Consider the following 14,028-nt stretch of genomic DNA (forward strand, 5'->3'; position numbering starts at 1 on the left):
GTCCGCAGATTCGAGGCCGCTTGGGAAGGCCGACCGGAGGACCGGAGGCCTCCAGGGACAATAGGCAGGATCCAACAGAGTGGTATAACTCTACGTGACCAGAGGCACGGAGGTAAGCCCTGGCTCTGACACGCACACCGGCTTGCTTTCCGCAAATTTTCTCTGCCGTTTTTTCCAAGGTATGACAAAATGGATGCGGCGCAAGTAAGCCGGAACAGCTGATTCAAAAGGTGGAGCAGGAAAACTATACTCTTGTCCTCTAGCAACTTGTTTCAGAATTAGTTCATAAGACGCTTTAATGCTAAGAAGTGACTGGCGATCATACACAAGTAGTCCTGAGACATTTCCAAAAACTCCACATAATAAAACAAACAATATCCAAATTCTGACAGACAGACGTGTCGCTGTTAACAGTAGCCACTTCAAATGTTAATGCAATGTGGAAGTGATAAATCTTATTTCCTTTAAAATCTCCTGTTGCTAGCCATTTTGGAGATATGATTTTAAATGAATGACAATTAAAATAATTAAAAGATTTAAACTGTACATTGGACAGTATGATCCTATCTAAAAATTCACTTTTTTACAGGTATCTACTGTAGATGAGATTTTTTTAGCACCAATATGTTTTGCCTGACAGGTTACACACATACACACTTAAAGATTGATATATAAAAAAAATTATAATAATAAAATCGTAATAATGGAGGGTCAGTATTACATTTGTGTGCCCCCCCGTAAAAATAACACTAATTTATTCACGGTATCTGGTATAAATGCAACATGCATCACGAAGCTTAAGCAGTACAGATATGTGAGGAAGTAGGACCTAACTTATCAATAACATGATAAAGAAATTTTCATAACTTAATTGAAATTTGCTTATTATAGGGAAACACAGCTGAATTTGGCATCTGGGCTTTGATTAATACAGGATTGTACATCGGTGGGGGATACAGCAGTGGGGAGTTCACTGGCTGTGAACTTATTGGCTGTGGAGTTATCTGCTGTAACAGCAATATTTTAAAAGAAGTGGTCTGAATGAGGATAAAAATATAATGAGCTACGGCAAGATCCAGCTGAAGTGCAAATTATTTAGAATGTGCTTTTTGCCCTCCCGAAATTTTTTTTACTCCATCCTTCACATACTCCTTATTACAAGAACTGTGAACCAGAGATTGATTTGAATAGATTTTTGGTCATTGTAAAAAAAAAAAATTCTAAAATCATATACTGAATCTAATAAACACTTTCAAGAAATCTGGTGTAACTCATGTTGTTTTATTCAAAATGTCAATCACTAAGAGATAATAAAAAATATATCCAAGTGCAGATGAAAGCAAGGATCAAAACCAGGAAATCAGTCAGCGAGATATTTACAATACAATAGCTTTTTGTTTTAATAAATATTCTATATTTAATGTCCGTAGCGTGAAATTTCCACAGCAGCAGCGACAAGTATCCGAGGTGCTTATGTTACCATGGTAATGCATGAAGGAAGTAAAGTTGCAGCGTGGTCCGAATGGTGGAATTTTGTTGAGAGTGAAGTTCCCTTAACAGACATTCCCTGCACACGGAGCAGGGAGTAGAGTGTAGTAATTTCAATGTATATGGACTTGTTGATTCATTCTTCTTAATTGGTAGTAGCATTTTTTTAAACAGACAGTTACTGGACAGTTTAAAAAGCAGTGAGTGATTTATTTATTATCACCACAAAAGTGGGTGGTACGGAGGGTCAAAACAATGTTTGAATTTTTTATTCTGTATTTGGATTTGCAAAATGGTCAGAGTCCCTGGTGAGCAAGCCGAGGGCGACAGTAGCAAGGAAAAACTCCCTGAGATGGCAATAGGAAGAAACCGTGAGAGGAACCAGACTCAACAGGGAACCCATCCTCATTTGGGTGAAACAGAGAGCAGGAATTGATCTGCATTCATACTGTTAGGTGGCAGGCAGTTCAGCTATAACAGTTGATGTTAAGTGGTGTTAATATAAAGTCCAGGTAGTTATTGGAGGCTCAGGTAGACTTGTAGGAAATTCCAGTCCTGAACTATCGAGCAACTGCAGCCAAGTCAAAAGAGGGAGAGAGAGAGGGGAAGAGAGAACAGGAGAGGGGAGAGCAGAAAAGGAGAGAACAGTTAGATATTGTCACAGTCACATAATGTATAATGTGAATGTATATTTAGTGTCGAGTGCAAGCAGGGACTCCTGCAGGACTAACTAAAACAGCATAACTGTGTTTCCTTCTGGCTCTCCAGAAGGAAATACAGAATCATGCTTCAGGTCAGGTCAAGACGCAGCCCAGTCAAGTTATTTTACTGAAACTAAGGTGACATGCCCAACTCCTGAAAAACAACCCTACAACCCCAATAAACTTTATACTTGACACAATGCAGTCAGACAAGTACCGTTCTCCTACTTGACACAATGCAGTCAGACAAGTACCGTTCTCCTGGCAACCACTAAACCAAGACTTGTCCATAGGACTGCCAGACAGGGAAGCATGATTCATCACTCCAGAGAACACATCCCCATTGCTCTAGGGTCCAGCAATGGTGTGCTTTACATCACTGCATCTGATGCTATGCATTGCACTTGGTCATGTAAGGCTTGGACGCAGTTGCACGGCTATGAAAACATGATGTCACCGACCGCATCTTTTTGCCTGCTCATGCACTGTTGACCGAACACAATCAGGGGACCGTGCTATCTGCTTCTGCTGCTTGTGTAAGCTCACAGACTGGCAGTAGAGCTGTAATTAATGTGAGAGCATTAAGTGCCTTATATTCCACCCTGCTACAGCATCACCCGGGCATCAAACCAGCATCTCCTGATGATAGGGCGAGCACTTTATTGCTGCGCCATAAGGTCATACCATTGTTAAGGTTCCTTCTGGGTTTTGGACAGGATCAACTATTGTTAAGTAATGATGGAATTCAGAATCATCATCAATATTATAAATTTGCATATAATTTAATGTCTTTCAATATCATAGCACTACAGAATCAGCAGAACCTGTCTCTGTGTGGTTTTCAGCAAATTAATTTTGGTATGTATAAGTGAGGGAATACAGACTTTCAACTCTTTACAAACATTGTTCAGTGACTGGATTTGATTAATAGCATTGTATTAAACAAAAAAAAAAGTCATTTATCAATCAAAAAACAAAATAACTAAAGTTTAAGAGAACAAAAATGCCTGAGGCATGCCCTCCTCAGTTGTCTGATTTTGTACAATTGATTTTTTACAATGAAATCTAGTTCCTGTTCTAAAATATTCTATTCTTATTTTCTATATCTTATTTTAAGCACCAGCTGCATATTTGAGGGACTAAATTGGATTTGCTGATTTATTTTTTTTTTTTTACTAGAAAGGAGGTGTCCTATAGTGTTTGCAAAGTTTGTCTAAGAAGCCTGTTCTGAAATTATAATAAAATGATACTTAAATGCCTTTGCCACAATTTTATGAAGGGTGTGTATAAAAAAGATAATTAAATTAAATACAATTCAGTACGTTCTTAAAATGAAGATATATACTCAGTAATTAGCTTAGTTATGTCGGACTCTCGGTTGACATGCAAGAAGCATCCCTTTTGGCTAAACCCTCACGCTCTTTTCTACCAAACTTGTGACATATGACACACTGGGAGCCCGCTCACTCTGACTCGTCTGCTCACACTTTGCTTCATCTTTGGAACACTGTGTGAGACGGTAAATGCTTCTTTTGTTGCCAGTTTTGTGATTATCAAATCTTCAAAAGTGAATAAAAATTGTAAATTTATAAATAAACAAATGCATAAAAATAAATCTGTCAGCTACATCCAAAATATATGTAATAACGTCTCGGGTTACTTTGCTGTAACCCTGTTCCCTGAAAAAGCGGGAACGAGATGCTGGGCGAAAGCGCTATGGGAAACGATTCCTCGTGACCGGTTGTGAAGCACGTGTGTGTCAAACACGCCAAATATTTTGGCATGTATAACCTCAGGCAGGTGACGTCATCCGATGAGGTGCACCTGGAGGTTATAAATAGGCATAAACCGGAAACACCCTCAGGTCAATTTTGTCTGAAGGATGTCCAGTCACGCATGCAGTGCGGCATTGTAGCGCAGCATCTCGTTCCCGCTTTTTCAGGGAACAGGGTTACAGCAAAGTAACCCGAGACGTTCCCTTTCAAAAGCTACACTCGATGCTGCGCGAAAGCGCTATGGGAACGAGAATACCCACTCCGCCGCACTGCAAGTCTCTGGACCCCCTGGGGTTGTGTAGTGTGCGCACTAGGGCAAAGCCTGAGGTCAACTTTCTTGCAGAAGCTCCAGCACTGAAGCGGTTCAACAGTGGACTGGGTCTGCATGTTTCGCCATGTCCTAGTGTAGTGTTCCACGCTAGGACATGTTAACCTCCTGACTGCTGGAGGGAGTATTTCAGGGCCAGAAATAAAGTCATCGTTTCGGGGCAATTGATGTGCCACACGAGCAGATGACCTCTCCAGATCCCTTGGGCTGGGCGACCATCTTAGGCCGCACTTCGGCCCCTAAGGAAAAAACGTCTGCCGTTAGCAATTTGCGACGACAGGACGGACCTAGAGTGGGACCCAGGGTCAAGGACGAGGGTCTGCACCACATAAAAAAGGTACGAAGCTCCCGGCGCGTAACCCTTATTACCTCTGGGGATTGGCCCTTGGATGAAATCCCCAGGCACTTAGCCACCACAGAAGCGGTGAAAGTTACTTCCTGCTTAGCTTGAACTCCTTTAGAGTGTTCAGAATGGACTCGATGCGCGCAGGAGACAGCTGTGCCCGCATTGCGGTCGGATCTCGCATGACACTCAATGTATACTTTGTGTAGGAAAGAAAACGCTTTCCGTGGCGTTGAGACTCGATCCTAAAGAAAACGAGGTGAGCTACGATGACATGTTGATGCCAAGGCGCTATCTCCATGAAGAGGGTACAAAGCTCTCGGCGCGTAACCCTTGTTGCCTTTCAGTTGCTGGAGGGAGTATTTCAGGGCCAGAAATAGTCATCGTTTCGGGGATATTAATGTGCCACACGAGAAGATGACCTTTCCAGCTCCCTTGGGCTGGGCGGCCATCTAAGGTCGCGCTCCGGCCCCTAAGGGAAAAACATCTGCCGTTAGCAACTCGCGACGACAGCACGGACCTAGAGTGGGACCCAGAGTCAAGGACGAGGGTCTGAACCACATAGAAAGGGTACGAAGCTCCCGGCGCGTAACCCTGGTTGCCTCTGGGGATTGGCCCTTAGATGAAACCCCCCGGCACTTAGCCACCACTGAAACCACTCTGGGAGCAGTAATGTTACCACCTGGCCTAGCTTATACTTTTTTTTGGAGTGCTGTATGGAATTCGGCGCACGCAGGAAACAGCTGTGCCGGCATTGCGCTCGGATTCCGCATGACACTCAAGCTCATATCTCGTGCAGGAAGGAGAACGCTTTTGGGCGTTAAAACTCTGCCCTGAAGAGAAAGATAGGTGAGCTACTGTAGGGCGACGTGTTGACGCCGGATGGCTTCGTCTGGGAGGGAACATGCGCTATGGCCCCCTTTGCCAGCCAGCCTGTGATTTGAATTAACAGAGGTGCTCACTGTGGTTTCACGGAGGTGGAAACCCACGCCATAGTAACACAATGGCTGAATCCTGTAGTCCAGGAGACATGCTTGGCAGTAGCTTTCACGCTGCCAGCTTCTCCAAAGGGGCGGTAGCTTTTTGCTCAGCTAGGCAGAGGAGTGGTGGTGATGGTGGTGGCTGTTAGGTGTTTGGTGTCCTGAAAACACGACAGGAGGGAACCGAGCACCTAACACTTTGTTGGAAACCGCTGTCTCCCGAAACACCAGTGGCGGCGGGAATTGAACACCGGTCTCCTGAGGGTGGTGGTCTTCTATAGTGCCTCGTGCTTAAAGAGACATAGCTGGCAGTGGGTTCCCCGCTGCCAGCCTCTCTAAAAAAAATGCACGAACTTCGGCACTCCGTCACGGTCCTGAGGCCTTTCTCCTCTCATTTAACATGGTCCTCAGGTCTGTTCTCCTCGTGACGGCTCGTAAAGTGCGGCGAGCTCCACCCCGATCTCCACGCGGAGGTGCTCGGCTCGCCACACTCTCCCTATGAACCTCCCGCCTCTGGGAGGCCAGAGCTGGTCGGAGCTGGGTGGCCGACAACTCCGCCTGTTGAGCACGGCGGGGAAGGAACCTCACAAAGGATTCCTCATGGAGTTTTGCATCCCGAAACTTGTTCATGACGGTTGTGACAGCGTCACCGAACAGTCCGGAAGGCGAGATAGGGGCGTCAAGAAGGAACGCACGGTCCCTGTCTTTGATGCCCGTAAGATTAAGCCACAGATGTCTCTCTGTAGCCACCAAGGCAGCCATGGAGCGGCCAATAGCATGGGCCGTCTGCTTGGTTGCCCTAAGAGACAGGTCTGTGGCTCTGCGTAACTCCAAAAACGCCGCTTTGTTAGCAACCCCGCCAGTGCTCAAGTCATTTAGCAAGTCAGCCTGGTATGCCTGTAGGACCGCCATGGTGTGCAGAGCAGAACCAGCTTGACCTGCTGCCTGAAAAGTCTTCCCCACTAGCAAAGATGTCAATCTGCACGGCTTGGAGGGGAGCATGGGCTTTTCCAGGGAGGATGATGTTTAGAGGGGGCAATTACTTTAACATATTGTAGCGTTTTTATCGCCGGAAAGGATGATGGAGAGACGAGTGAGCTTATTTGCTGCCCAATGCAATGGCTGGGAGTACTTTATTAGGCACACAGCATGTATGGCATGAGCAGCACATTCACTCAGGAACCTACATCCAATTCAGCTTCAGCCTGAACCAGAGCACATTTCACACGTCACACACCCAACACACACAAACAGGGCCGAAGCCACTAACCAAAACACCTTTCCCCATCATGGTGAACACACCGACATCCCCGCAAGGCATGCTGGTCGTCAGCCGCCGCCCCGCCCACGCCACAATATATAATCAGTCCAGGGAGGTTTAAAGAATGTGACAAATATGCAAATAAATAAATCATCAGTTAAAGTTGAAAATACCTTTTCATGAAACTGTATGTATTACTTATAATTAGCTCTGGTTCTCGTGTGTAGGACAAAAAATGTTTAGAGCCAGAGATGGAAGATATGTAAGCGCATTTACTTTGTTATTGTACTTAAGATAAATATAAAAACATATTTCACATGTCTGTACTTTATTTAAGTACTCTTATAAGTGGAAACGTGTTATTTTTAATCCACTACATCCTCCAACAAATATCAGTTTGTGCATTGTGTTGCATCACAAAACTACAGCACTGTGTAGAATTTTAAGTGGTTATGTTGCCATCTGCTGGCTGTTATAAATAATTGCATGATTTTCCTTTCCTCTGCATGCAATAAAATCTGATATGTATGTCACAGAAGAAAAAGTATAATATAACATCCTTATACAAAAAGAAAAAAAGACGAGAAAACACTGACCATGGCTTCTGGCTTCCCAGATTCGTTCAGATGGACATGAAGACCATGCAGACCAGACCGAGTATATAGAGAACCAGGAACACTCCAAAGGTTCCAGTAAAAGAACTAAATAAATAAAATCCTGTTCAATTCACAATGTCTAAATGTTGTGCTGCTTAAAAAAAAAAATGCTTAGTGGCGTAATAGTTAGCATTGTTGCCGCCCACCTCCAGGTCCTGTGTTCGATTCCCACATAAACACGTTCTCCCTGTACGTAGAGAGTTTCCTCTGATGGTCACTATTGGCCTGCATGGCCCCTCGTTGGACTACAGAGGTTCTTGACAGATGTACAGTATTATTATTTCTGTCTTTTTCTGATGTAATTTAGGGGCAGCGGTTTTGGCCTTTGAAGTTGCAATTGAGTTCGCCCGAAATTTAAAAGTTAGAATAATTAAAATAATAAAAAATGAAGGAGTAATTGGAGTAACAAACAAACAACTAAACAAATAATCACATACAGTATGTGACAACAATAAGATACAAACAGGTTAAACACATAACATTGTGGGTCATTTGAATTAGTGCATGATGGTTGATTTTGAGATGTGCCCCAGATCAATAAGAAGCACAATGATGGCTACAGCTGCAGCCACAGCACTGATCAGTCAGTGAGGATTTCACCTAATGAAAAGGAGAGGACAGAGCTGTGATGTTCTACTGGCTTTGCAACAATACTTTATACACTCCATTGATCATTTAAGCTTACTGTACAGTACTAAATCATTAATTTAATACTTTTTTGGTGAGTGTAGTAAATGCTTTTGAAAGCTTTGCTAGGGAATGAAGAGATGCACCCGTCATGCATAGTGTCCACTGTACAAGCCTCTGGAGACAGTGTTATGATCTCCTGTTGCTTCAGTTGCTCAGGTCCAGACTCAGCAGCGTTATGAGTCAATAAAATGAAGTCAGCTGCAATGCAATGGCAAATGTGTGCTGGAATTAAAGCTTAGAGTGGTCCAACATGATGTTAGTTGTTTTTTTTTTTTTGTTTTTTTTGCCATGCAGTGTATTTAATTATTAATATAATGTTTCCACTCTTTTCAAAAAGTTTTAGTGTCACTTAAGAACTTATTATCAGGTAGAATATTTTACTTATGTTAATTTAATTAAATTGTTTTGTTATTTCTCTGGTGATTGGCAAGCAGGTAAGCATTTTAAAAGCAGCTTTAACTTTAGCCACTGAATTGTTTAAAGCTATTGCAGAAATATTGATGCTTTTTTTATTATTCTATGAAATATTTATTTTTGTATCATTTATTGTCAAGAAAATATAAACAATGAAAATGAATGTCATGGAATGTCATGTCTGCAAATTATCCAGTACTTTTGGGATAATAGTCCCTAATGTTTATATACAATATCATTAAGAAATTAAAGGAAGGGTGTTAAGGGGAAGACTTAAAAACACTTTGGAATATGCGTGATTCTGCTTTATGATGGTTTGGAGCTAAACATGCTGCTCCCATCTGTCCTCTGCACCTGCATCTGTTATATTGAACTCTGTCTGTTAATCTGATTTAAAGTCTACTTTGACAGCAGGTAGCTGCATTTTCACTGAGCGTCTCTGTGATCCTAGAATTTTGGGAAAGATCTCATACGCATATCGATCGGAAATGCAGAAAATATAGAAGTAGTGGCTCCAAATTTAGTAATTGAATACTTTACAATAAAAGATATGCATAAAGTATTTTGGTTATGTCCTGAAGTAATGATAATAATTTAATTCAAAGATGGTGTGAATTTGATAAATCGAGACATTAATACCTAAATAAAATATCAATAAAACTGATGAAAATGTTCCATAATTATAATTTTGGTTAAATTGTTCAAATACTTTTGGGCCCACTGTATACTGTATATTATGGGCATTTGGAAGTGTCCTAAATTATTTCAGGACTGTTCTTCTTCCAGCTGTTAAAACATGTCTAGTAGTATATTAATGTCTGTTAATCTGATTTTAATGATAATCTGTGGAGTAAAGGTGTGTGTTTGGGAATAAAACAGGAAAGAGAAAAAATGAGATCGAGATAAAGGCAGATGACATGTGAAAACATCTGAAAATAGAAAAAAGAAAGAAAACTGCGGTTAACCAGAATTCAATAATACATTACACATGTTATTCTAACTATCTGTATCTTATTGATTTTAGTCATTGGCATAATATTCTTGTGTCTCTAAAACACATGTGAAGTCAGTTTTACTGTGTTCTTACACCCATCATTCAATACTATTCATAAGAATACAATGTTCATTTATATTTTCATAATGAGACTGTTGTCTGTATCTAATATAACCGCTGATTTAAAATGTAAATGTAAAATGAGTCATACTGACCTACAGCAGTGCGTCATACAGCAGTCCTGAGAGAACTGAACGGGTAAATGATCACTAAGCTTCACCTGAAAGAGGTTTTCTTTTCGACACACCTGTTTAGAAAAGAAATGCAGCCATGCAACCCACAATATATTTTATACCAATAAACTGATTTTTAAAGTTTGTAAAATAAGCATTCTCTTTTTATACTAAGCCAGTTGGTTGTTTAAGGCGTTGGGTGGATCAGTTGACACAAATAGTTGACGTTTTATAGTTTAAAATTTTGAGAAAAAGTGCACACCTGGAGTCTAAGATAGTATCTAAAAACTTCACATTTTAGATTTTGTCTATTATTTGTTGTGTTTAGAGTGAATATACAGTATTTTTTATAATTTGTAGTTTAATATTTAAAATATTCGATTTATTCATTCATTTTTATTTTGAATTATTGAAATTGAATTTGAATTATTGCTCTGTTTTATAATTTTTTATATTTATACTGTCAATAGCTCTGTTTATGTTTTTTTCATGTTTGTTGGATAAAGTACTTAGATGTGGAAATTATCATCTACTAAAGAAATTGCCTCAATTCCGGGTGTTTTGCAAAATGTCCCTTTGCGCCATCTGGCGGTCATTACACAAATTACTTTGAAATGCGACTGAATTATTTTGGCCGTTGTCGTTTTTTCGCTGTGGTGAGCGCGGCAGTAATAGGCATTTTGGTTGACTATCTACTGTATACGGTTTACACTTTCCCAGTTGAGAAAGCGAAATGTGTTGTGCAGTTGTTATTAAAAATATATCTTTATATTTAAGTATTATTTTCGCTCATACACAAGTGGCAAGTCATTTTTTTGCAGGATCTGCAGCAACCTTTCCAGTTTGAGAATCTATGTGAAAGATATTAAAATTGTCTACAGTGAGGCACTGCACACACACTTCCAACACTTAAAACCTGTGCTGACCAGCTGACCCCTATCTTGACACATCTATAAACAGAACCCTGGAGGTGTGTGAAGTTCCTTCTTGCTTCAAACACTCGACAATAATCACCATTCCAAAGAAACCCAAAATCACAGGACTTACTGGACCCCCTGCAGTTTGCTTATAGAGCGAACAGGTATGTGGATGATCCACTTAACATCAGACTGCAGTTTATCTCGCAACATTTGGAAAATTGAAGACATATGTGAGAATCTTGTGTGTGGACTTTAGTTTGACTTTCAATACAGTCATCCCAATTAGTTTGCTCAAGGCCAAACTAATCATTTTAGTTCATGTGTACCACCATTTCTAAGGACTTGAAGTGGACCTTAGTGGAAGTGGTGACCTTTTACAGACGAACCCACAGGACTCACTGGTGTCACGGTTGTGGTGGGATTGCAGGCGATGCATACTGTATGCACAGAGGTAAAGACTTAAGGTGTTTTTTAATATAATACAAACAAAACATAAACAAGCACAACTCTAAAACATAAACATAACAAACCGAGATACTGTGGCAAACAAGAATTCCAACAGCTGCAAGCTTAACTCAACAGAACAGCCCCAGGAGAAAACAAAACAGATGCAAGACAAAGGATTAAATCAACATGTTGGCTTCTTATAGCTAAACTAATCAACCAGTCACCTCGGTTCAGGTGAGTGACCCCATCACCTGACCGAGGTGCATTCTGGGAAACAAAGTTCAAAAACACAAATGGTCTCTGGGTTAACCCTGACAACTGGCAGCTCCTGTAATTGACTAGATAAAAGGTTAATTACTGAAAGGATGTGATTTTAGACATTTCTGATAAAAGATGCCAAGATTAATATTAGTTTTTTTTTTTTTAAATCCACTTAACACATTAAAACAGTAAGTAAAATATTTTGTGCAGTGTACAGGAAGTGGTATGTCTCTGTTTGGTTTTAGACTTTTTGTTTCAACACTTAACACACATTATTCACTGACAGAATTTAAAGACATATATCATTGCATTCAAGAAAAAATAAGTTATTCATTATTCAATCATAATGATTTTTTAAAATAATGTTTAAATGTTTAAAAGAACAAAATCGCCTTAAGCATAGCCTCATGGAAATGAATTTGACAATAGTCTTTTATTTCCTGATTTTAAACTCCAGCTGTAAATTAGACTGACTAAACTGGATTTGTTGGTTAAAACCATTTCTAGAGTTTTACTTTAAAAAGTCTTCCTGATGATGTACTATAACATTTGCAAAGTTTCTGTAAGAAGCTGGTCTCTCATTGTCATGCCATGTAAGAAGCATCTCTCTTGGGGAAACTTGCCGAACATGTTATATATTGTTAACCGAGAGTCCACCCACTTAAATTGATATACTCATGCTTTGTAGCAGAACTGTCTTTGGAAGACCATATGGAACTCAAATGCTTTTTTTGTTGCCAATCAGCTCAGTGATTATCTCTCCTAGAAGAAAATACTAGCCTACAAAATTGAACCATGGTTAAATATTGCATTAAGATACTGCTTTAAAAACTCCAGAGAGAAGATGGAAGAAATCACAGCTTGATGCAGATCTTTTACCGTACTCTCTTTCCAATTTCTCATGTGATGTGATTTCTGCCAAAACTGCCTTCTACAGGGAAAAGCTGGAAGCCTCTGCACATGATTCTGGCTAACTCCACAATATCTTCTCCATACTACTCAACCTACCGGCTCCTCCTGTCCCATTCTCCTTGACTGCTGATGACTTTGCCACATTCTATGATTTAAATTCAAAATTGCAGCAATTCTCCAGTCCTTTGCTCCGAACCCAACCCCTAGACCAGAACTTTAGGACCTTCCCTCCCCTTCATAGGCAGAATTCTCCAGCCCGTCATCTGATGAGATTAAGCAAATCATCTTGTCATCTAATCCCACCACCTGTATATTAGACCCCATCCCTTCCACAATGCTCCAGGCCATCTCATGGGACCTCCTTCCCTTTATCACAACTAACATCAACCATTCCATATCATCTGGTCATGTTCCTGCTGCTTTTAAGAAGACCCTTTATTTTCTTTACAGGTTACTCAGGCATAAGTTCAGTCTCTTATTATTTCAAGAGCAAATTACTGCAACTCACTCCGGCAGGTCTGCCTCTGTTCACCATTTGCCCTCTGCAACTGATCCAGAATGAAGGTGCACATCTTATTTTCAAACTTTCCAAGTTCTCCTACAGCACCCAACATCTCTGCTTCCTGCACTCCACATCAAATTCAAGGCTCTGATGCTCACTTACAAAGCTAAAAATGTCTGAGCACCCATTCACCTCTCAGCTCTAATCACACCACGCACCACACCACATTCCCCCTGAACCTCCAGCACTGCTTGTCTCATTCCAACTTCTCTCAGGAATCAAGGGAGACATTCATTCAGACTCTTTTTGGTTTTTAAGCAATGACTCAAGACATATCTGTTTCTTTAAAATGTGGACTAATTACCCCCACCCCACCTTCCTCAAAACAAACAAACAAACAAAACTTCCCAACAGTGTTTGACTGATGGCTCTAAGTTAGTAACCTAGTAACCCAATGTAAGTATCAATTCAATGAAGGAAACTTTAAAGCACTTTTTATAAGTCTGCCAAATGCCTAAATGTAAATGTAATGGTGATGAAGATAATATGTTGAAAGACATTTGCATTTCTTTTTCTTTTCTTTTTTTTGCATGTTATAACATTCATGAGTTTACTTTAAGTATTGAAATAGAAAGTCACTTGGGTGGTTTCACACACTGAATGTACTGTAGTTACTGTAACTGGAAACCTAGTTCATTACAGCTACTGTTCATAGTGTAGCACAAAAAAACACTGAGCTCTTTCTAAGGAAACACATGACCTGTCAAAAAATAAATAAAAATAAAATAAAAAAATTAATAAAATTAAATAATTGATGATAATAATAATAATAATAATAATAATAATAATAATTATTATTATTATTATTATTATTATTATTATTACTCTTTTACGTCACAGTTATACCATAACTTTTTTTGCATGTAAAAATCTTTATTTATATGATGCTATATGATGCTATATGTTATAACATCCATGAGTTTACTTTAAGTATTGAAATAGAAAGTCACTTGGGTGGTTTCACACACTGAATGTACTGTAGTTACTGTAACTGGAAACCTAGTTCATTACAGCTACTGTTCATAGTGTAGCACAAAAAAAAAACACTGAGCTCTTTCTAAGG

The sequence above is a fragment of the Clarias gariepinus genome, chromosome 6 (genome assembly GCF_024256425.1).
Source record: "Clarias gariepinus isolate MV-2021 ecotype Netherlands chromosome 6, CGAR_prim_01v2, whole genome shotgun sequence".
NCBI lineage: Eukaryota > Metazoa > Chordata > Actinopteri > Siluriformes > Clariidae > Clarias > Clarias gariepinus.